The following is a 26,390-nucleotide window of genomic DNA, read 5'->3' on the forward strand; positions in this document are numbered from 1 at the left end:
AAACCCAGAGAACTTTCTGTTCAAACAAATAAGCAGGTGGAGCGAAATGCCTTCACGACGTACGACGTACGTCGCGACGTATATTTTTCCGTCGCAACGTATATTCGAGTACGTCCTGGCGTAAATATCAATTCGTCCCGGCAGAACGGACTCGTCGCGGCTATATCTACCCGTTTGCGACCTAGTAGTTCGCTTCCGGTGCGCTGCTCAGCGGCTGCACTGCGACCCAGCGTGCCTTGTATGCCTTAATGTTTAATGTTTGTCCGTGTGCCTACGTAATGTCAGTCGTTATGTGTGTAAGGATGTGGAAGATAAGGGCCTTAGAAATCGCTCTGCTAATTCTGTGGATTGTACACTCCTGTGGAAGATGCCTGTCAGTCGAACTTCAGACTCAACAATTCGACAACACAAACAACTGGCGTGGGGCGGCGCCCAGACTCGCCTGTGTGTACAGCCGAGATGTGCTGCTGTCACTACGGCCGCAGCCTCGCACAACGGACAACAACAACCACGTCTGTTTGTCAGTGTTGAACAACATCCCCGAGGAGTTGATCCGACACAGAAGGAAAAGGAAACGAGGAAGAAAGGGCGGTATACGGAATCGACTACGGAGGAGATTCAAGCGCCCCCCGCTCCCCTCTATCGTTCTGGCCAACGTGCGGTCCTTACACCACAAAATCGGCACGATACGGACATATGCAAGGTACTGTAACGATTTTCGTGAGGCATCACTGTTTTGTTTCACTGAAAGCTGGTTAAAGCCATCCAAACCAGACTCACTGTATGAAGTCCCCGGATTCACTCTGGTGCGCCTAGACAGAGGTGGAGGCGGAGGATACGGCGGTGTATGCGTGTACATTAATGATCTCTGGTGTCGATCCTACTCAATAAAAGTGAGGATATGCGACGATCCCAATGTAGAGATCCTGGGCATGACGTTAAGACCTTTCTACCTACCCCGCGAATTTGGATGCGTTCTGCTGTTTGTTGTTTATGTGCCCCCAAAAGGGCCAGGAAGAGCTGCACAAGCAGCAAAGACCATTGCTGACTGTGTGCATGAGCTCCAACTGCAGTACCCGGACGCACCAGCAGTCGTGCTTGGAGACTTAAACCAGTGTTATCTGGACACTGTGCTGCCGGGATTTGAACAATACGTCAAGGATGCGACAAGGAAAAATAATATTTTGGACAAGTGCTATGTGAACATTCCGAATGCTTATGTAGCCAAGATTGGGCCACCGATAGAGACCTCTGATCACAATGTTGTGTGCATGACCCCAGTCTATAAGTCCAAATTAAAAAGAGGGAAGCCAGAGAAGAAGGTAGTCAGGACATGGACAGATGACAACAAGGAACAACTTGCAGCATGCCTGGACTGGACTGATTGGGACACGTTCAGAGATGGTTCATTAGATGAAATCACCACAGTTACAAACGATTATATTAATTTTTGTGTACAGCTGGTTGTTCCCACAAAGGAGATAAAAATCTATCCAAACAACAAATCATATGTAACAAAAGATATAAAAAATGTAATAAATGAAAGGAAAGCAGCTTTCATAAACAAAGATTTTGGTGCACTTAAATTGGCAGATAAAAAGTTAAAAACGAAAATGAGGCAGGCAAAATTGGCACATAGACAGCGTCTGGAGGATGCGTTTAATGCCAACGATCACAAAAAGGCATGGGATACTATGAAATCTATGACAGGAATGTCAACCCCAACGAAACCTATTGTGACCGAAAATGAACTTGTCTTTTCCAATGACCTAAACACCTTTTTCGCCAGATTTGAATCATTGGACAATTCCTCAAAGTGCACTGAAATACTGAAGGCTGTAACACCTGCCCCCTCAGACAGAATTACCATCTCTGAAGAGGATGTAAGGAAAGTGTTTCAGTGTACTAACACAAGGAAAGCTAACGGGCCAGATGAATGCAGTGCTTTTCTCCTCAAACACTTTGCATCTGAGCTGGCTCCAGTGTGGCAACCAATATTCCAAACCTCTGTAGACACACACACAATTCCCCTGTCTTGGAAAACCTCACACATAAAACCACTACCCAAAATCCAATGTCCAAAAGAACATAAGGATTACAGACCCATAGCTCTCACTTCAGTGATTATGAAATCACTTGAAAGAATACTGTTACAACATCTTGTCAGTATAACCAAAGACAAATTCGACCCCAGTCAGTTTGCCTACAAAAAGGGTTGCGGTACAGAGGATGCGGTTGTCACACTGGTCCACTTAATTACAAAACACCTAGATAAGTCAAATAAGAATCATGCGAGAGTGCTATTCTTAGACTTTTCTTCAGCTTTCAACACAATACAGTCGGATATACTAGTGTCAAAAATGGTACAGTTGGAACTGAATCCATACTTAATTCACTGGTATGCTTCTTTTCTTACTAACAGAGTACAGAGGGTGAAAGTGAACACAACCCTCTCATCAGCATTAACTACTAATGTTGGTGCTCCCCAGGGTTGTGTGAGCTCAGCTGTACTCTTCACCCTTTATACTGACAGCTGTCGTATTGAGGAATGCCTGTCTGAATGTCGCACTGACACACCAGACCAATACATTCTAAAATACTCAGATGATACAGTTTTGATTTCTCTCCTAGATAGTTCCAGTGATCCTGGACTGCACCAACACAGAGTAAATAAGGTGGTTGAATGGAGTGATAACAACGCTCTCATCATTAACACAAAAAAGACAGAAGAGATTGTTTTTGGTACACCACCAGAGATACACAGATCCCCCATTACTATTCATGGTGAACCGATCAACCAGGTATGTTCGTACAAATACCTAGGAGTAGTAATAGACAATCTTTTGTCATGGAAAGATCAGATTGATTCAGTGTGTAAGAAAACAAAGCAAAGAATCTACTTCCTTCGCCGTCTAAGATCCTTCGGTGCTAGTAGACGGATTCTTCTTTTGTTTTTCACTTCTGTTATTATGAGTGTTCTTCAGTACTGTAGTACCACCTGGTATGGATGTTTGTCTGCAGCCCTAAAGTCACAACTGCTGCAACAACTGAACATTTGTTCAAAGATTGTTGGACAACAACTTCAGAAACTTTATACATCCACGTATGATAACAGCATCCTAAGGTTAGCAAGGAATATCACCTCTAATACTAAGCATGTGTTGTATGGAGAATATAGGTTGCTACCTTCAGGAAGGAGATATGGTGTACCAGCATTCAATAAGGTCAGACTAAAGAGGTCCTTTGTCTACCAATCGACCTTGAGGCTTAATCAGGAAATGTAGTAGCCACAGGATAATCTAAGCGGTGGATATTGCTCATGTCTTTATGTATGTAAATTGTCCTGTTTGTGTTTTGTTATGTGTTTCTGCATACTTGGCTGCTGTGTCGCAAGACAAATTTCAGTGTGAACTGACAATAAAGTACTATATCATATCATATCAGTAGTTTGACTATTCTTTTACGTCGCGACAGAACGGGACACGTCACGGCTATATCTACCCTTCTCGACGTAAAAGGTAATTCGTTGTGGCGTGTGTGGACTCGTCGCAACAGAACGGAACTCGTCGCGGCTATATCTACCCGTTTGCGACGTAATAGTTTGACTTTGTTATATGCCCGGTGCGCGGTGCCCTGCGCGGTGCCCTGCGCTGCCCTACGCCCACCGCGTGCACCTTGCCGGTCCGCCCTGCGCCCTGTGGCCTGGCACGTGTGCACGTGTGCCAGGCCACCGCGTGCACCTTGCCGGTCCGTGGAGCCCTTCGCCGTCCCCAGGCGACCCTGCGTTCCAGAGCTGTCACCCATGCCCACCGAAAATAGCAGATCTACCAGCTCCTCTCCTACATACGGGATGGCCCGACCCGCGTCTGTGGACCCCTGGGGGGGTGTGTGTGTGAGCGTCTGAGCTCCTATCTGTGTGCCTCCCCCCCCCCCCCCACCCCATGTGGACCCTTGCAGGGGGGGGGGGTCGGGGGGTCCCCCTATGCACTTTGTGTAGATGCTGCGTATCGCCTCATACTGAAAAAATTACTATTTTACGCACAGCGCAAGGCAATATGTGATTACGATCGTCCTTCTGGGGGGGGGGGGGGGGGGGGGGGCTGGCCTACACAATAGATAACCTACCCTGGCCAACACAATAGATAACCTACAAGGACATATGAATTTAATTTATATACACGGCTATATTAATTTAGCCGATCATCAAAGCTCACCGCGCTCGTATAGCGCATTGACTGTCTGTCTGTCTGTCTGTCTGTCTGTCTGTCTGTCTGTCTGTCTGTCTGTCTGTCTGTCTGTCTGTCTGTCTGTCTGTCTGTCTGTCTGTCTGTGTCTCAATGACTTGCCTTAGGCGGATAATATAGACTACAAGTACTTTATTAAAGTAAAGTAAAAGAGTGAGTTCTCATTGCGTTCTCTGCGTCGTAGCGCATGCAGATAGGCAGATAGGGGGGGGGGGGCAGTTCTATAGGCAAGGGCAGAAGGTTCCTATAACGACAGTGGGTGCGTGCCCACCTTAGAGTAGCCTATATATTTTAAGGCACCCGCCCCGCAACTTATTATTATTGGCTTATTATTTTGCCACCAGCGGAGTTGACGGTTGACGCCGTTGTCTAGTATAGACTATAGGCCTGTGCCAGGATGATTTTAAATAAATATGTCTCTGTCTCTGCGTCTCTAGAGCTATAACATATATACTGTAGCACACATCATGTGTGACACATGTGCACACACACACACACACACACACACACACACACACACACACACACACACACACACACACACACACACACCGAGTACTAAGTATAAGTATAGGGTACGGCTCTAAAAACATTAAATACTGCGGGAGCATTACACTAAACAAAGTTGGATTTGTACATTGCAGAAACGTAACATAACGTAAGTGTTCTTATTATTGTCCGTCTGGGTTTTATAATGCAGTGTGAGTCCGCTCCGCGATAGCCGATCTGCAAGCTCACAACGCGTTGCGCTGATTGACAGTGCACGTGCAGCAGCTACTGTATAAAATTATATTTAAGTAGGCTACTTTTTTGTGTGACGTCTGTGTGTTATTGACTTCTTGTTCCTTAATGTGCAGGTTTATCAGAGCGATATAGTGCAGCTGTGAGTGAGTAGGCCTATAGCTGCTGCTGCTGCGTCCGTGCACCAATAGAGCGACCGCGGCAGCGGCACGTATGCTTGAAATATTAAATAAAAATATGTTGGGCTTCCGGGCGTCCGTTTCTGGACTGTACCAACGGGCTTAGGGCCGGACGGTCCCTTAACTCCACGGGCCCCTATATTTTAGGCCCGTGCAGGGCTCTAGTGTGTGTGTGTGTGTGTGTGTGTGTGTGTGTGTGTGTGTGTGTGTGTGTGTGTGTGTGTGTGTGTGTGCACATGTGTCACACATGATGTGTGCTACAGTATATATGTTATAGCTCTAGAGACGCAGAGACAGAGACATATTTATTTAAAATCATCCTGGCACAGGCCTATAGTCTATACTAGACAACGGCGTCAACCGTCAACTCCGCTGGTGGCAAAATAATAAGCCAATAATAATAAGTTGCGGGGCGGGTGCCTTAAAATATATAGGCTACTCTAAGGTGGGCACGCACCCACTGTCGTTATAGGAACCTTCTGCCCTTGCCTATAGAACTGCCCCCCCCCCTATCTGCCTATCTGCATGCGCTACGACGCAGAGAACGCAATGAGAACTCACTCTTTTACTTTACTTTAATAAAGTACTTGTAGTCTATATTATCCGCCTAAGGCAAGTCATTGAGACACAGACAGACAGACAGACAGACAGACAGACAGACAGACAGACAGACAGACAGACAGACAGACAGACAGACAGTCAATGCGCTATACGAGCGCGGTGAGCTTTGATGATCGGCTAAATTAATATAGCCGTGTATATAAATTAAATTCATATGTCCTTGTAGGTTATCTATTGTGTTGGCCAGGGTAGGTTATCTATTGTGTAGGCCAGCCCCCCCCCCCCCCCCCCAGAAGGACGATCGTAATCACATATTGCCTTGCGCTGTGCGTAAAATAGTAATTTTTTCAGTATGAGGCGATACGCAGCATCTACACAAAGTGCATAGGGGGACCCCCCGACCCCCCCCCCCCTGCAAGGGTCCACATGGGGTGGGGGGGGGGGGGGAGGCACACAGATAGGAGCTCAGACGCTCACACACACACCCCCCCAGGGGTCCACAGACGCGGGTCGGGCCATCCCGTATGTAGGAGAGGAGCTGGTAGATCTGCTATTTTCGGTGGGCATGGGTGACAGCTCTGGAACGCAGGGTCGCCTGGGGACGGCGAAGGGCTCCACGGACCGGCAAGGTGCACGCGGTGGCCTGGCACACGTGCACACGTGCCAGGCCACAGGGCGCAGGGCGGACCGGCAAGGTGCACGCGGTGGGCGTAGGGCAGCGCAGGGCACCGCGCAGGGCACCGCGCACCGGGCATATAACAAAGTCAAACTATTACGTCGCAAACGGGTAGATATAGCCGCGACGAGTTCCGTTCTGTTGCGACGAGTCCACACACGCCACAACGAATTACCTTTTACGTCGAGAAGGGTAGATATAGCCGTGACGTGTCCCGTTCTGTCGCGACGTAAAAGAATAGTCAAACTACTAGGTCGCAAACGGGTAGATATAGCCGCGACGAGTCCGTTCTGCCGGGACGAATTGATATTTACGCCAGGACGTACTCGAATATACGTTGCGACGGAAAAATATACGTCGCGACGTACGTCGTACGTCGTGAAGGCATTTCGCTGTCTCTCCAAATAAGACCGAATGTCTTTGAGACTCACTGTGCATGAATGCGTGCGTGTCAGGGGGACATGCGCTGATGTGCACCTAAGTAGGTGTGAAACATGTGAAAGTGTAGGCTACTTACTCATCGTGTGTGTGTGTGTGTGTGTGTGTGTGTGTGTGTCTCTGTGTGTGTGTGTGTGTGTGTGTGTGTGTGTGTGTGTGTGTGTGTGTTATTGAAATGTCTAGGGTCTGGTCTCTGTAGTGGAGAATTTAATGTATTGTCGAATGGTGGTGTTCCATGCATGTTGAAAATAGCCTCTTAATAGCCTATTAAATATCACAACGCGTTGCCTCACGTTGCATCGTGAGTTTGTGCAGCTATTTTCAGCGCATGAATAAGTGTATAAGAAGAGTACATAAGTAAGAGCGAGTTTGGATGAGATCATCAGCCTCCCACGTAGAACACGTCCACTGCTGTGGAGGAGAGCTCAGGTCAAAGGTCAATCAGCTCGTATGAGACACTAAGGATCGCATACAGGTGGAACTGTTCATCCGAAAACATTTTACAAAAAAGGTTTTTGTGGGGGATATTATTATTGCTCATGGGCCAGTTCTCCGGTCGCAGAACGCCTGTTGCCTATGGAGAGTATATGCGCATGCATAAAGTGAAAAAGTGAATTTAACATTTTTTTAAGTAATTTAATGCAATCAAATATGACTTTTCTGTTTGGATGTACGGGCTATCAAGGCCAGAAAGTAGTTTTTTGCCACATTTGTAGGCATTCCTGCATAACTTACGGTTAGGATGATGATCTCCTTACTACATTACTCTGGCACTGACCTAGGGTACATGAGCCTGGCCTGTTATCTATCACAACCCGTTGATCTATACATGTGTACATTCACTGTGCTGTTTGTCTCATCAATCACCTGGATCCATCCTTGCACAAATGAGGAAGTCTTTACTCCATCTACTGCCTGTTGTTTCAAATGGATGGTCTGCAGGTCCATTATGGCCTAGTAGCAAATTGCCACTTTACAGCCCGGAAGACACGTACCTCCTATAGCTTAAGGAAGCAATCCCAAAACTTGTGATAAAGCCTCTGAGATAAATCCCTGCAAGCACCCTTTTTGCTATTGTAACTGTTTTTCAGTCTATGACCTTCAACTATACTGATACTGTAGACTTGAATGTACAGCATATCACCATGTGTACCAGAGGAGCGGAGCACAGCACATGCAGAGTTGAAAGCATAATACTCCATCGCATGATGAAGGTGTTGCTTGCCATCAAGAAAGCGACTGTAATGGTCTGGCGTAATGGTCTGGGTTGGTTGGTATATTCTTGTGTAGCCAGAAGATCAGAGATCTATTCTGCCGACTGATCTGGAAAACATCTAAAAAGTGCTAAATCAGTACTGCAATATAGAAATACTTACTTGAGTAATAGTACAAAAGTATTGCCATCAAAATGTCCTTAAAGTACAAAAGTAAAAGTACTCATTATGCAAAATGTCCCATTTAAAGGGAAAATACCAGATCTACGTCGCAGTGCAACACATTGTGAGCTTGTCGATTATTCTGCTATTTTCAAATGGCCGAAATGTATAAGGTTGAAGTGGTTATAATTATGTTAATAATAATCAATAATTATAACTTCATAATTGTACTTAAGTCAATGCTAATCTCCTTAGTTACTTTCCACCACAGGGGGCTAGGTGCTAAAACTGGTTGGAAACAATTGAAAGATGGAAGCAGTATAGGTGTAGGTTATTGGCCATTCTCACCGCTCCACTGTTCTAACTTCTAGTCCATATATTGAATTTAGATTTCCCCGGCAGGCTGGCAAACATCTCTGATTGCCTGGCTTGTGATACTGTGCCTGGTTTGAAGTGTGGTGCATTACAATTTGAGCTAATTGTGACCTTTTTTCAGTAGTTCTGTGAACGTCATCTGAACAACACGTTGATTTCATACTTTGTTAATGGGGTTTCAAAGTGTCAAAGCTGGAAGTGGTTGACATGTTCCAATCCTCCTTTATGCCATGCCAGGGTGACACAGAATGCAATGTACTTGAAACATATGTTCTTGTTCAGCTCAAGTAGCCCCAAAGCATAGAGGGAATGGTCCTAGTGTTCATTGTCTGTGTCAGATTGTCAATTATTCCCTTATTATCCCATTCTGACCTGAGATCAGATTCTAAAAATGTCTATTACATCCTGACAGTTTCATTATTAACCCATTCTGACCTGAGATCAGATTCTAAAAGTGTCTTCGATTTTTCAAAAATAGCAGACCTACAAGCTCGTATCGCGCCACTCGGTGGCGCGATATGAGCTTGTAGATCTGCTATTTTTCAATAGCTAAAGCATAACATGATGCTGACACCAAAATGGGTGCCCGGTCAGAATGGGTTATTATTATTATTCCATTATTATTAGGGATGTCCCGATTTCGCTTCCGATCCCGATACATCAATTTCTGTGTTATGCGATACCAATGCCGATACCAGTGTCGTGATCTCATGTTGTGTTTATAGCTATCTAGCTATACTGTATATCTCCTGTTGTGTTTATAGCAGACTCCTCACTCAAATGTGAACTTGCAGTTTGGGCAATTCCAAAGCAAACTCCACATGTCCCAACATTCTATTCACCTGCCATAGTGTCAAACCCTTACCCATGTGTCGGATCTGTGGTTACTGGCATATTCAGCGATACCGATATGACCCGATATGACAAATAAAGGCCGATCCGATACTGGCGATACAGTATCGGGACATCTCTACTTATTATCCTGAACAGACCAAATCATAAACAGTTATAGGAGCCAATTAATCTACCTTGTACAGTGTAGCAGTGAATAATGGAAACCAAATCTTTAGAAAATAATGCAAAGTGGAACTAAAAAATAAATGATGTATAACTAAGGACTCTATCTCAAGGGACTAGTTGTCAGACAATTCCTTGCTCAATGTGATAGCAAAAATTACTTTCCAAATAAAATCCTGCGCAGCAAGAGTAGGCTAATACATGCAACTCTCAAAGTACTACCATCTCTATTAGCATTTTGCAAAGTAATTCTCACAGTTTTACATTATTTCCAATAATATACCACCACTAACTGCACATGGTCTTTGAGGCAGCACACATCGATACAAACCACTGAGCTGATACAAAATGACGCTATGTGCACTGTGAGCAAAATTTGATACAAGAGAATCCATGAGTAATTGATTGAATGTTGTCGATAAAGCCCTAGAGGAACTTATCTGTTCTCATGTCTTTCTGGCAGTAGCGGAAGGTAAATCTTTGGAGATGGGCAGCCAGCCCACATATAGACCGATTCAGAAACGGGTCCCCTGGACGCAGCAAACGTATTTCCTGTAGGCGGAGACGACATATCTGCTGTGTAAACTCACAGGTCTTCTACTACATTGAATGGTAGAGTGACTGATGTTAGTCTGCTCAAACGTTACTCTTTTACCTGCTTTTTACTAACACTAACTTTACAAAGATGCCCAGAACATCGGGATGAACCTGTTTAGTTTATGGCTGCTCCAACAGTAGTGGCAACATTCAACTTTGGCCAAAACTTATGCCAAAAAATTCACCGTGGTTGCTGAGACCAGAGCCATTAGGCCGCAGCCGAAATTTGGTATATAGTCTTTTTTTTATTGGCCTAAAATATTGTCTATATAAACATATATTCATGAATTCACTTGCTGACCGGCTGTTAGTATTGGGTAATTTATAGGGGTTTCTTGTGACCCTACCGTTAACATCCTATGGCTGGCAAAAATGTCAATTTCTCCTTTTGCTTTAAGTAGCATGTGACATGTCAAACTAGGGGTTTTCATGATTTTGTTTTGCACAAAATACCTTTGGCTAAAAGCAGCCATAGCCACTTGCCCAAATGTGCCCAAAATGTGCTGACCTCATCATATTGTCATGATGTCTATGGCCGTTTTTAGCCCAAGGAGTGTATTTTGTGCAAACTAATGCTTGGAATGGATTCAGCATCATGAAAACCCCCTAGTTTGACATGTCACATGCTACATAAAGCAAAAGGAAAGTTTGACATTTTTGACTGCCATAGGATGTTAATAGTAGGGTCACAAGAAACCCCTATAAAAAAAATGCCCAATACTAACAGTCGGTCAGCAAGTGGATTCATGAATGTATGTGTATATAGACAATATTTTAGACCAATATAAAATGTCCCACCCGTCCACCTCGGCTTCCGGACTACATAGAGTAATGGTTGAGACGAAGCAGTGAAAGGTCCTGAAAGATGCATAACGTCAGTCTTACCCAATACCCAATCTTTCTGTTGTATGAACACAAGGCTGCTGTACTTTATACCTCATCCTAAGCATTTCAAGTCAGATGTTAGAAATGCTTACAAGTTCTACTGATTAATAGACTATCTGCCCAGGACCACAGGTTAATTTAAAAACAATCAATGTACTGTATGAATTTCACATGACTAATTGGCGGACCATAAATAATACATTTTAGGAAGAAAGCTGCGGGCCATCGTCAAATCTGCCTTCGTGCCACTTTGAACATGGTTTGTCTACAAGCTTGTTTTTTTAGGATTTTATTTATTGATTAAAAAAAGGATGAGCAGACAACAAAATCATGCATGCACACACATAAGCAAGGAGTAAATAGAAAGTAATACAAGTCAATAACAAAAACAGGGGAATAAATATCAAGTCAACAGTAAAATTTAAGAATAAAATAAAATAAACGTACTTCCCTTACAAACATTCACTCATACTATGTCTCTCTCTCTCTCTCTCTCTCTCTCTCTCTCTCTCTCGCATCAGTAGACTAGATACTGTATCTCTCTCTCTCTCTCTCTCTCTCTCTCTCTCTCTCTCTCTCTCTCTCTCAGCAGTAGAAATACTCTTTAACACAGGTAAAAGTCCAGTATAAATTTACTTGAGTAAAAGTATTGGTATCAAAATATACTTAAAGTATACTCATTATGCAGAATGTCCCGTTTCACAAATTATATCAGACATAATGTGTCTGAAATATATATATTTTTAAAATCTTTTGAAAATGGCAGATCTACAAGATCTGTAAATTGTAGATCAAAGTATAAATAGGGCTGAAGTGGCTAATGTATGTTTTGAAAATAATAATAAAAATCGACAAAGTTTAACTAATGTTTTCAAATAAGTGTAGTGTAGTAAAAGTACAATATTTGTCTCTGAGATAATAATAATAAACCTTTATTTATATAGTACCTTTCAAAACAAGGTTACAAAGTGCTTCACAAAGAATAACAACAAATGCAGTATACTCCATTAACAACAGTACTTAGTACTCAATACTCAAATACCCCAAAATGTAACCTAAGTACAGTAGTTGAGTACATGCAGTTACGTTCCACCACTGATTTGTAAGGGTGTGGTCCACGGTGTCAGCAGCACAGCTGTGTACCGCTGAGAGTCTGTGAAGTTGACGCCTCTGCATGACCTTTCATCTCTGCTTCGCATACAGCTGAGGAAACCCCAAAGTGATGATGTGTCAGCCCGTTGTTCACTTCTCCAGTCATCACACACCAGATTACAAATTCAACATTCCATTTGATTCCATTCGAAAGACGAACCCGATGACTTCGCCCGCCCACATTTGAAGTCATCCCTACACGTTTTACAGAGTAATGGATGGATGGTATTCACAGCATGTCGCCTACACCTACCTCACGCTGATGTAGACGCGTTTTTATTGTGCATGCAGCATCTGTGCACTGACGCCTTGCTGTCGGTCAAAGCCCAAGATGGTTTATTGGCCTTTGGGCAAGTTTGCGTTTCTGTTTCCTCATGGCAGTAAGACTGGATGGGTATGAAGAACAGACATCTCTGAGTTGAAATGTCCTACTTACGTACGTTATGCTGCTGTGGTACTAAAAGACGCACACAAAACAATGGCACAGCGACACAAAAAAGGTTCAGTGTCCCCTTAAAGTGATACCTACAATAATATAATACTTTGACACAGGAGCGAATTAATAACAAGTAAAATAATAACACTAATTTAGCTGTGACTCAGGAAGGGTCAAAATATACAAATAGAAAAAAAGTATAGCCACCTTGAGTTGTTGATCTGTGGACTAATATCACCGACATTTCGTTTCTTATACCTGTATGAGTGAATGACATAAATCGCTCTTAATTCTTCATTCTTGACTTGCGGCATATTGAAATTGGTTTATTCTGTCAGTTGCATTGAGAGAGGGCAGCCTTCTTGTGATCAAGGTTTACATTCAGAACATATGCGTGCACATTCACAACACAGCTAGCTATAGCCTACTATAGGCAAACAGTCATTTCCTCTTTGCCCCCAACCGTACCTGTCACTATAGCTTTTATTCCAGAACTGTTCGATTCCATTTTCTCGTTTTCTTTATAGTTTTGAGTACTATTACAAGCAGTTACTGTAGGTCCAAAGAGTCTGAAGGTTATTTCTTTCTATGGGCTTACTTTCCTCTTGTGAATCTTGTCTGTCACGCTCTCATTGTACTCGACAAGAAAGAACAAATGAGTCAAAAGGTATTATCTGTGAGTGGCAGTCTCTCTAGTTGCCACTCTGTACTGCAAGTGCATACCAGAGGCGTCAAATTTACCACATTTTAGACTGATGCTGAGTGTGAAACATATGGCCCATGTTTTCTTGTCTGTAAACATATTCTAGACTTCTCTAGAGTAAATGTGTCAATTTATACCTCCTGACACACATTTCGGTGACTCACCTATAGGAGCCCCCACCGGGAGGACGTAGAGCCCTCCCTCCCCTGAACACCGGCCAATTGTGTTCGTGAAGGCACTCGACAAAGCTGGATGCACCACGGTGCATTCGAACCCACAACCTCCGCGGTGGCAGGCACCTTAGCACTGTGCTAGGCGCTTTCAAACTGGCATGATTGGCATCCCTGTTTGGAGAAAATCAATATAGACAGACATTTTCCAAAATGTTGTCATTGCGACACGTCGTCAGCTTGTAGAACTGTTGAAGTAGGTGGTGTTTTTGTGTCCGTTTTGCAGTACGGTACCACATGTAGACTACAATGTGTAAACTATAGGGATGTTCGCTCATAGTCAAATAATCGGCTGGTTTAGTCTTAGTTGACCAACAATTTGTTTGTTGTGTTGTTGTGCTTTTTTCCCAACCCTGAATTATTATTATTATTATTTATTGAAAAGGTATGAGCACATAGCCTGCTGATTGAAGCTATAGCAGTCCTGAGTGCGGGCACTGGGCAGAGTCTATGGTCTGGGGCCAGGCTATAAGCACATACCGTATTCAGTATTTGTCGTATAATTTGTCATTCTAGAAGAAAGAAATGGTATTGCTATCATTGGTCTGTATGGTACAGTGCGGCGGTATAGTCTATAGGCCAATGGGCAATAGCCATTGTGTCAATCAACATTATAATGTTCAGTTCTCAACTTCACCAACCTTACCAGCCTGGTCTGGTCTGTATAGTTGTACTGACAAACCCAATTTATAAGTCAGATAAGAATTCCTTTAGTCGAGGACAGCAGTATTGTAAACGTATGTACAGGCTGAGGGGAGAGAGGCCTGGCCCAAGCCCAGCTACACTTCCAGATGCTGGTGTTACATGGCAGGGCCCAGCTGGAGGGAGCAATATGCCTACATATAGCAACCAGTCTGATGGGGCAACTTAAAGGTGTATTCAGTGATTTCACTCAAAAAACCGTAGGTTTCGTTTTTGGCTGGGACCTAAGCCTTTCATCCAATCAGGATAGAGAGCCAAAAACTAAACCTAAGGTTTTTTTACCCCCAGGGGTTAACTGAGGACAGGGAGGAACTCCTTATATGGTCAGCACACTCTATAGTAGAGAGGATTATCACAACAAAACAAAAAAATAAGTGATATTTGAATTAAATGAAATCACTGAATATACCTTTAAGAGCAATTAACCTGCAAATGGAGCAGGAAGTAGCTTTATTTTCATCATCTACAAGGGCAGGGGTTTTCAAACTTGTAACGTAATAGACTCCCAAGTTACAGTAACGTCCTGTGTATTATGGCATCAAAATCAGAATCACATTTATTGTCACATCACAGGTTTAAAGTTAATTTGTAGTAGTTCATACCCACATATTATGCTGCCCAAGGGACACATGAAAAGGTTTTCAACTAAAATTGTAAATGAGAAATATAGTAAATTCACAATTAGTGACATTGAAACATTATCAGAATTTAATTCTGATAATTAAATTTAATAATAACATTCTCACCTATAATGATATGCCCAAAATAGGGAAGCCATGTTGAAAGTAGTTACTGTAGACTATAGGCTACTGCTCATTTGGTTGGGGACCCCCTGCAGACCTCCCTCAAGGACAGCACTTTGAAAACCATTGTACAATGGGGCTGTTTGGCCCGTATCCTCTGAACATGGGATTTGCCTCACTGACGTAAAACAATAACGAACTGTTCCCTGCAGTGACAGAGGTCATAAAGACAAAAATGTTTGGCTCAATCAAAGGCATGATCAAAGACTGGTTTTCATGTCCAGGACCCAGACATTAATGTATTTGGCCACGGACCCCCATATGACATTACTGTGTGCCAGGGACCCCCCGTGCAAGATTTGTGTTAAAATAATTCAAAAACAACACGGGTGAACCCAGACACTATACTTTGAGAACCACTGCCTGTCTAATAATAATAATAATAAATAAATAAACAATAATGTCACAAACTCAGGCAGTTTAATTCAGTACAGTATGTCTGAAAGAGCCATGGCATTTTTTGAGCCTTTGTGCGCGTGTGCGTCCATGCGTGCATGTGTGTCCGCATGCTAGCGTGTGTTGGTGTGCGAGGTAAAACAAGACCAGTGAGGTGAATTTCGATCTTCTCTGTGTATTTTTAGTATGGTGCAATCATGTGCAAGTCAAGTTTGAGTCACCATCACCTGCCATCATAATTATATTTTCCAGGCTGAGTCACAATATGTGTAGAACGTCTTTAGTGTGCGTGTGTGCGTGCGTCTAGAAATTCTTTATTGGGAATAATCCCTTGAGATGAATGAGTGTGTGTGTGTGTGTGTGTGTGTGTGTGTGTGTGTGTGTGTGTGTGTGTGTGTGTGTGTGTGTGTGGCCTCTCCTCAGCTTCAAAGCTGAGCTGGATCAATGGATGCTGCCTGCAGTGCAGAGCAGCCGGTCCACTCCAGGTGTTCAGGTTGGACATGATTGTATATAGGAAAGACGTCACGCTGCCGCCACACACACACACACAGGTCACAAACTCACAACTGACTCAGTGTGACCCATTTTTATTCCGTCCAAATGATGGAGGGTGTGAATGACTAATGGGTATATACCATATATTCAATCAGTAGTACTAGTAACGGATTGGAAAGTTCAACTCACATGGATTCATAAAGGGGGAGGTGGATTCTTAAACATGTAGAACCAATACAAAGGAACCTCTGCACTCAAGTTCAAGTGGTACTTGCAGTGCAAAGCAGCAGTCATGTTTGGCCTTCGTTTGTAACGTCAGACGAAGGCCAGCGGGCCAAAAACGCTCTTGTCTGTTTGGCTGCTGCTAAGCATTGAAATGCGTTTATTTTACATCTCAACATTTATAACTTGTTTTCTTTTTGTTCATTCCATTCCACTGTGGCGTTATGAAAGGTTATAAAGCTCACCATTAGCGATGGAAATGCAACACAGTCATTCTTACGACCCCCCCCCATTCCTTTTTTTAGCACTTCTGGCTCTGAGCGTGTGTACGTACGCTAAGCATATACATCACATTTAGCACCTCCGTCATGGGACTACAGCCGTCCCCCCTTCCCTCCCTAAGGCACATGTGAGCTGCAGGTTTTTGTGGCACAGTGAATTCTCCCAAATTGATTTTCCTTGAGAGTGGTCCACCAATTGATAATTCAGTGCAGAGTTTGACAGCCACGCGGCCCCGGATGGGGTGGGCTGGCACACACCCCCGGAGGTGGGCATGGGAGAGATACCTCCTGGCTTTTCTCCCACGATGCAGCTGTCAGCCCGTCCAGCAAATTATCAATCAATTTGCACGAGCTGATAAAATAATTATTTCTTTATTTAAGATTTAAGATAGACCCAAACCAAACCCCCTCCACCAATCGCCACCCCTGCACCAGTGCACCTCCCTCCCACCGTCCGTATATAGTATACTGTGGAGGATGTGTGTAAATCATTGTGAAAGGAGGTAGAGCGAGAATGTGGTAGCATGCCATGGAGAGAAGGTGACGGCAAAGTGGAAGAGAAGGAAAAAAATGAAAGAGAAGAATGGAAATGGAGGGGAGGGGGGGGGGGGGGGGCGGGGGTGACATTCACCGATGGAGAATGAAATAGAGGAATTGACGTGAAGGAAGGAGCTCACCATCTCAGATGGAGAGAGAGCCAGAGAAGGTCAAGGGAATGAGAGGGTACTGCTTCACAAATTACCGCTCAGCAACAGCTTTTCCCAGATAATTTGCGCGCACCCCCCTGGGGTGGGGGTGTGGGTGTGGCGTGCAAGGAGATTGTTAGTGATTGCAGCGGATGGATGTGAGAAGGGGGGGATACATCGCTATGGACCTTTCAGTCGCAGATCTATAAAGGTATAGTGCTCATGGGAGAGAGAAGCTGCAGGGTCAACGTAATCACTGTGGGAGCGAGGAGGCACTCTTGCCAAAAGAAAGGTTCTATATGGAACCCCCAGAGAAGGTTCCATTGCAGCAGTGGTTCTCAAAGTGGGGTTCAGGGACCGCCAGGGCTCATTGAGGGGATTCCAGGGGTCCCCAGCTAAATAAATTATAGGAACCTTAATGGACAACTACAGTAACTCAGTAATGGAAGCAAATAGACCCTTACAGGTCCATTTGCTTCCATTTGCACACTCTCAGAGTTTTAGCTCTTCGTGACCTGCATATCAAACTGCACAATATACAGCAACAGTCCTGTAATCTATCCATCCATCCATCCATCTTCAACCGCTTATCCGTAGTCGGGTCACGGGGGCAACAGCTCCACCAGAGAGCTCCAGACTTCCCTCTCCAGAGCAACATTAGTGACTTCCTCCTGGGGGATTCCGAGACGTTCCAAGGCCAGTGAGTCGATGTATTTCCTCCAACTGCGCCTTGGTCTGCCCCGGGGTCTCCTCCCAGTGGGACGTGCGTCGAGGACCTCGCTAGGGAGGCGCCCGAGAGGCATCCTAACCAGATGCCCGAACCACCTCAGCTGACTCCTTTCCAGGCGAAGGAGCAGCGGTTCTACTCCGAGTCTCTCTCGTGTGACTGAACTTCTCACCCTATCTCTAAGGGAGATGCCAGCCACCCGTCGAAGAAAACTCATTTTGGCCGCTTGTATTCGCGACCTTATTCTTTCGGTCATGACCCACACTTCATGACCATAGGTGAGAGTAGGAACGAAGATTGCTCGGTAGACAGAGAGCTTTGCCTTCTGGCTCAACTCTCTTTTCGTCACAACAGTGCGGTACAGCGACTGCAATACCGCCCCTGCCGCTCCGATTCTCCGGCTGATCTCCTTCTCCGTCCTCCCCTCACTCGTGAACAAGACCCCGAGATACTTGAACTCCTTCACCTGGGATAATGCCTCATTCCCTACCCGGACTGCACAATCCACCGGTTTCCTGCTGAGAACCATGGCCTCAGATTTGGAGACGCTGATCCTCATTCCAGCCTCATCCCAGCCGCCGTACACTCGGCGTCTGTAATTTAAACGGTGAATAAAGAAAAACAGGTGGTCATGTCCTAATAGCTATGTACGGTATGGACCTGCACTAATGTCTATTAGCCTTTCATAAAAGAGTTTGAGAACACGTGCAGTATAGTAGTAGATCCATATCAGTTGGCTATGTATTATTCTGAATTGTTTAAAGGCAAGATGGAACCTTTTTTAGGTTTATATACAGTGAGTAGAAGTATAGGTTTATAAGTGGTTCTGGTCCATCTATGGTTGACAGTGAAAGACAACCTGGTTGAGTTAAGAGGACATTAATAATAACGGTGATTAGATGGTGTGGATTTGAGGAGGCAAGACTATGGAATGGTAAAAGGCAGCTTTATGTGTGGAGGAAGCATTTTATAGGCAGACATGACATGAGCATGCGGTTGCTGGCTGTCCACAGAATAATTGGGTGGTTTTACATAATTGGACTTTCGGGATGTCACACGTGCACGAACGCACGCACGCACGCACGCACGCAATACAGTACAGTACATACTATACTGGCATGCAGGCCATGTCAACCCGCCACAGCTACATTCTTCAGCTGTTTATGGGAGTATATCATTTGAAGTCACAGAGACACTGACAGCTTACACTTGTACAGTATTTATAACTATCACCACTTATAATATAATATGCTGTGGGTGTGATGCCCAACATCATTTAGATTGTTTTGGTCATGGACACTTGTGGGGGCTTCGCAGTCATTGGATCAACTTATTGTACTACTTACTATGTGGGTATTGGAAATAAAGTTTGTTACACGTATCAGTGGTAAATTGTGTTTGACTTGACGTTATATTTTTACCCTGTCTGCAGCAGTACACTACAGGCATTGTACTCGATCTAGTCTCTTTGCATGTGTGGTTGTGGTTGTGGTTGGGTGGCTCAGGGGTAGAGTGGCCGGATGGTAACCGCAAGGTTGCCAAGGTTGCCAGTTCGAACCCCAGAGTTAGTGTCGAAGTGTCCTTGAGCAAGACACTGAACCCCTAATTGCTCCTGATGTGCTGCATGGTTGGTGCCTTGCATACTGTAGTTTCCGCCGCTGTGTGTGTGTGTGTGTGTGTGTGTGTGTGTGTGTGTGTGTGTGTGTGTGTGTGTGTGTGTGTGTGTGTGTGTGTGTGTGTGTGTGTGTGTGTGTGTAAAGCGCCTTGGATAAAGGCGCTATATACATTTACCATTTATAACCCTGACCTTCAGGGTCACAGTCAAGGTCTGACCGTTAGCAAAATGACTCAACAGACGTGGGAATGACCAGTTTGCTGCCTCAAAGAGATGCAAAAGGTCAATGGTCACAATCAAGGTCAAAGGTAACCACAGTCAATCATAGCCTACTTCTGGAACTACTTCTGGAATGGAGAGAACAAGAGAGGTCGGTGTGGACAGCTTAGAAATAGAGGAATGGAAGCGCTGCAGGGATCTGTTAGTGGCTCTTAGATGGGTGCTCTTTGGTGATACAGGTAAAACCATATAGACAAAAGGTATCCTTCCTCCAAGTAGTACTGCTTGTCAAAATGTGAATTGCAGACTTGAAAAGAAAAGAATCCAAGTAGTTGAGTCACAGACTAAGGTTCTGCCGCCATCCAGTAGAGTGAAAACATTACTTTTGAATAGGAAAACAATCTATTTGGGGGCTGTACTTTTTACAGACACAAAACATGTGTCAGAGCATTCTGTGTCACTGGTTTCTGAATCATCAGATTCAAATGACTCCTCTGTGCATCATCATCCTCCTCACTCTCAACTTCCTCGTCCTCTTCAACTGGCCCTGTTGCAGGTATCACAAAACGCATGCCTTTTTACTGGGAGATCATCCTGTGTACGTCCTCATCACTCTGATCAAGGCAGAGAACCCAGACAAGTACCATAATTGGCAGATGCGGGGAAAAGGGGCGTTAACCGGCAGTTGCGGCGTGGAGCGGTGGCCACGAGATGGAGCGGCAGTAGAGTGACATAATCCCCCGGCAGATGCCGCCCCTCCCTCCAGTTTACCGGCAGTAGCTGCGTCTGGAGTACGGCTGCCGAATGTACCGCCAGTGCAGCAGAATGGACCGGTCATAATCCATCCACCTACCCCGGCAGCTGTCAGCTCTCCCCCTGGCAGCGCCGCGTCTCATTTCCGTAAAATGCACTCACTGCTTCTGACAAGGGGAGTGAGCTAGGAGATAATACTTGTCGCGGGAGGAGTCATTGCTGAGGGATCTGTTGATTGTGCGCTGAAAGGCAAGCATTATAAGAGGGGCTGTGTTGCTTGAGGCTGATGTATGAGGTACTTAGTTATGAGTAAGCTGGCCAAGGAGAGGCTGATGTAAGAGGAAGCACACAGAAAGTGCCCAGGATGGGCATGATCTGGAGGATGGCAACATCAGTGGAAGATCGAGATCAAGAAGGCAAACCATACAAGTGGTTGGACTATGTCCACAAGGTGTCATCCATCATCCTTGCCCGCCATTGTGATGCTCACTGTATCATCTGTGTGAATGACCCATACGATGCAGCATACTCAACTAAAGATGATGAGCGAGACCTGTGTGTACAGGGTAAGGCACATGTTACCAACACGTACATGAAATTGAATGACACCAAGGTATTCAAAACACTACTATGAGTGGTTGCAAAAATGAATATGCAGCTACCTCACACACCTGGCACAGAATGTGAATGCAACGATTGTCAACTCTATGCTGTTGGCCCACATTGCATCAACTTATCAACACAACAACCGATGGAAGACTACAGCATTGAGCAGTCTGAAGCTGACACCATCCTCTTCACTGTTAATGTAGGCTCTGATGCCAACTCAGGCTTCTCTGGCAAAGGACAATCCATCAGTGTATGAAAAGGTGGCAAAGAGCTCTATGGCACAGCAGCAGCTCTCACGGTGTGGAGATAGCCTTGACCTTGAGAAGGAGGTAGAACAATAGTTCTTTGCATATACGGGACAGGTAATCTATGGAGACAAGAAGCCTGTCCTGCCAAGTAGAAGAGAATGAGGAAAAGATAATGAATCTGTCTCCCTCCAGATGGAGATAGCCTATGCCAACACTGCCTCCACATCAACTACTTGGCGTATCTAGTGCTCCAGCCCACACTGAAGCACCACACCTCACCACTCGGACAGATTCAGAGTTGGTGGGTGGTCGCTATCGTCCTGTCTGCCTGTCTGCTCTCTCAACACACCTACCTGCACCAGTTGAAGAGGACGAGGAAGTTGAGAGTGATGAGGAGGAGGATGATGCACAGAGGAGGAGGGTGGAGTCATGTGTTTTGTGTCTGTAAAATTACAACCCCCAAATAGTTTGCTTTCCTATTCAAAAGTAATGTTTTCACTCTACTGGATGGCGGCTATCTTGAATTTTGGGGCCAAAACGAGGTCTTATGATTAAAATTGTGTCAGATTTGGAATCCTCATGGTTGACTTGTATGGAAAAGTGTCTGATTCTAGGTCATCTAGATCAAAAGATTTTTTTTGGCTATGGCGCCGGACGCCATTTTTAATTTGGCCCTCTAGCAAAAAATGACGGGATTTTTGTGAGGGACCTGGGGGCTAAATATTTTATAAAGGGTCCATAGAGGTCAAATCAATCATCAAAACATCCTTGCCAGAGGATGGTCACAGAACCTTAGTCTGTGACTCAACTAAAGGCACTCCGTCTTTGGTGAAAAATTAAATAATTTATTTGAAGATGAGCAAGGCAAATAAATAACAGGACCGACGCGTTTCGACCAAAAGGTCTTCGTCAGGGTCTATCTCTATCTCGGTGTGGACAGCGTTTGTAACCATAGGAACTTTTTTCTCATTTTCTTGGTCGATCAGCACGTAGACATAATGTAATACACATGTAACTAGGCCGTTCTGCATACTGTGAATAACATTTTCAAACAATCAATCAAACCGCGGTCTTCGGATGCTCTGCGATGCGCACGGCAAGTTTGAAGTCGATCGGTCAGGCAGTTCTCGAGATATTTAAAGGACATGCACACACACACACACACACACACAGATTCTGTGTATTTATTAAATAATAATAAACTTTATTTGTATAGCACTTTTCATACATAAATGCAGCTCAGTGCTTCACAGGATAGGCCACAAAAATAAAATACAATAAAACACAAGTAGATAAAATTATAGAACAATGGCAGAGAACAAAATTGAATATAAGAACATAAAATAAATAAAAACAAATAAAAACACCACATGCAGCAAATCAGTCAGGGCAGGGTAGGAACTTGCATAGTGAAACTCAACTAAAAGCAATGGTGAAGAGGTGAGTCTTGAGTTGAGATTTAAAAATGTCTACAGAGGGTGCGTGTCTGAGTTCGAATGGAAGTTTATTCCAGGATGTTGGGCTGTAGAAGCAAAAAGCTGCCTCACCATATTTTTTTGTGCACATTCTTTTAGGCACTTCAAGTAGGCCAGCATTGGAGGACCTGAGGGGGCGGTTAGGGACATATCTAGGTAGGCAGTCACGGAGGTACGGAGGTGCGAGACCATTGAGAGCTTTATAGACAAGTAACAGAATTTTAAAATCAATCCTGAAAACAACCGGAAGCCAGTGCAGTGATGCCAAAACTGGAGTAATATGTTCTCTCATCTTAGTTCTAGTTAAAACTCTAGCTGCTGCATTTTGGACAAGTTGTAATCTGTCAGTCGTTTTCTTAGGCAGTCCTGAAAAGAGTGCATTGCAGTAGTCAAGCCGAGAAAAAACAAAGGCGTGGATTAGTGTTTTTGCATCGTCCAAGGACAAATAGGCTCTGATTCGTGCAATATTTCTAAGGTGAAAAAAGGAAATCTTGGTAACATGATTAATGTGTGAATTAAAATTCAATTCAGAATCAATAATAACCCCCAGGTTCTTTACTGTACTGTTACTTTCTACAGTCAGGTTGCCAAGTCTGCTAATTATTGATTATTTTTGCTCGCTAGAACCGATTATGAGAACTTCTGTCTTATCCTCATTTAGCTTGAGAAAGTTCTCACTCATCCAACATTTGATACTAGACAGACAGGTCAACAGCGGGTCTAAAGCACAGGGATCATCTGGGGCCACAGAAAGATATAGTTGGGTATCATCAGCATAGAAATGAAAATTGACTCCGTGATTGGTAATGAGTTTACCCAATGGCAGAATGTACAAGGAGAACAGCAGAGGACCAAGAATCGAGCCCTGTGGAACACCAGAACTGATGTCGTGTTTGTCTGAGTCAAACTCGGCTATAGATTGACAAAGTAACTTCTGTTTGAAAGGTAGGAGGAGAACCAGGACAGGGCCGTACCAGACAGGCCTATCCATTGCTCCAGACGCTGTATTAAAATTGAATGATCAATCGTGTCAAATGCAGCCGTTAAATCTAGAAGAGAACGGATACATGTTTCTTGTCAGCAGACACCCTAAGATCATTCATTACTTGTACAAGTGCTGTTTCTGTGCTGTGACTTTTCCTAAAGCCAGATTGGAATTTGTTGTGCACATTATTGTTCTGTAGAAATACATCCAATTGATGAGAGATGCATTTTTCTAAAACCTTGCCCAGAAAGGGTAGATTTGAAATGGGTCGATAGTTACCCAAAACAGAGGGATCAAGATTGTGTTTCTTGAGTAGGGGCCTAACTACGGCAGTCTTCAGTGAGTCTGGGAAGACGCCTGATTGTATTGAAGGAGTTGCATTTGTTTCCATTCACTAGACAATTTCCCGAATACCCATGTTTACAGTACAAGAAACAGTCAGGTCTGGTGGAATGAAAATTACTCTTGTATGTATGATGTGTGTGTATATGTATGTGTGTGTGTATATATATATATATATATATCCTGTGTACTCCCAGCCTGACTGAGGGGCTGCCATTGGATTTATTTTTTATTTTAATTATTTATTTAAGGACGTCAACAATCATGTTAAACAACATTTTTCAAATAGCATTTCTTTGTCCACATGTTTTTTCATTTTTAAACCAGGATAAAAAATAAAAAAATAAAAAAAAGCGTATGGGAGAGATAGATGTGGGTACAGAAATGTTAAAGTACAATACAATATACAGTAATAGTCACAGGAAGTTGTGAGCAATTAAAATAAAAACAAAAAAGAGACACATGAGTAAGACCGAATTTCAGCCACTTTTTTGCCGCTACAAAATCTGGTAGGCAAAGTTATTATATATTTCAACCACTTAGACCTTTATACATTTCTCTTTCTATACAGTGTCAGTCTGAGAGAGAAAGTGATCTGTTCCATTATTATAAATATCATTTACAATTTCTATCCATTCTTTTATGGTGGGGGCCTCAGGAAGCAACCAGTGTCGTGTAAACACTTTTCTACACGCAGTTGTTTTCCTTCTGGTCCCAATCAGAGATCATCAAACAAAGACTAGTCACACTCAGAGGCGTTAAAGACAACTATTATGAAAACAAAGGAAATGCAACCCCTGCTATGCATGATGGCATAGTAGTACTCTCTCTGAATGAGAGAGATACTCTTTAAGAGTTTTAACTTGACTTGCAGTTCTATAAGCTGTAGAATTGCATTCACTCTAATTCATGCGTTTTCAACAGGTGGTCCGTGGACCATTGGACCATTTGTTTTGTTTTAAATGTTCTTTCCACTAGTTGAGAAACCGTGAACTGAATGACCTGGTGACCTATGATGAGTCCATCCATGTAGTCATTTACTGTTCAAGAAATTCAACAGAAAAAGAGTTAGAATCTCAAGAAGGGGGAAGTACCCCGGATGGTTGAGTCATTATTATTAGGACATTTTACCAGTAGTAGTCAACGGTTGAGGAACAGTGGGATGTATACACATGGGATGCATAGCAAGTGTTAACTTACAAAAGCACTAATCTTAGCCAATATCTAGGGATGTACCGATGAGAAAATTTGGCCGATATCGATATCCGATATAATTCATTGCTATTATGTCCGATAACCGATATAACCAATGTCAATATGATCTCATTCTCTATTAACAAAATATATAGTATTGACTCTTTTGAAAGCTTCCCCAGAAAACACTGATATAATTTGCAGCCTTCATCATCACAAAAGGCTTTTTCAGGCTTTTTTAAATTTATTTTTGTAATAAAATTAAATATCTGCTAAATCCGATATATTATTTTACCGATACAGATTACTGAATAATTGGTTTAAGGCCAATATCGGCCGATACAGATGTGTTTGTCATCACTATATATCCCCACCCAACACAATAGTGGTCCCCAGGTTGATTCTAAGTCAGGGTTGTGGTCCCTGCAGGTTCACAATCAGCTGAAAACCCCTGCTCTAATTAACCAATACATCATCATTTTCCTTTCAAGAAAGAAAACCCACAATGATGGTCATTCTAATACATTTTGCCTTTCAATAATTGAAAGGCAACACAACAGAGTAGACTAGAGTGACATACATTAGGATATTTGCTATTGTGATATGGCATAAGTGTTATATAAAAATATAAAGATCGGATCGGGAAAGATCGGTATGTCTCAAAATCAAATGATCGGAATCGGATCGGGAGCAAATAAACGTGATCGGGACATCCCTAACGAATAGGTATTCATCAGATCTTCCCGTCTGAAAATGTACATGTCCCAAAAATAATGTAGTAAACTCTAAGGGCAAATTTGCACCAAATATTGTATTTATTGATCTCTGAACTTCTGTCTAGAAGGTTTTAATCACTGGACACCCCCAGAAAATATGCAGATGGTTAGCCTCCCGAGACCCACACTGTCTCCAGCATGTTGCCTCCCCATTCGAGAAAATGTGCCTTCTGTTTAGGTGTAATGAATGGTGTAATTCCCTCCATACATACAATTAGTACATTTCCATTGGAATTGGCATATCTCAGAACA

Source organism: Protomyctophum parallelum (assembly GCF_964188405.1).
Source record: "Protomyctophum parallelum genome assembly, chromosome: 13".
NCBI lineage: Eukaryota > Metazoa > Chordata > Actinopteri > Myctophiformes > Myctophidae > Protomyctophum > Protomyctophum parallelum.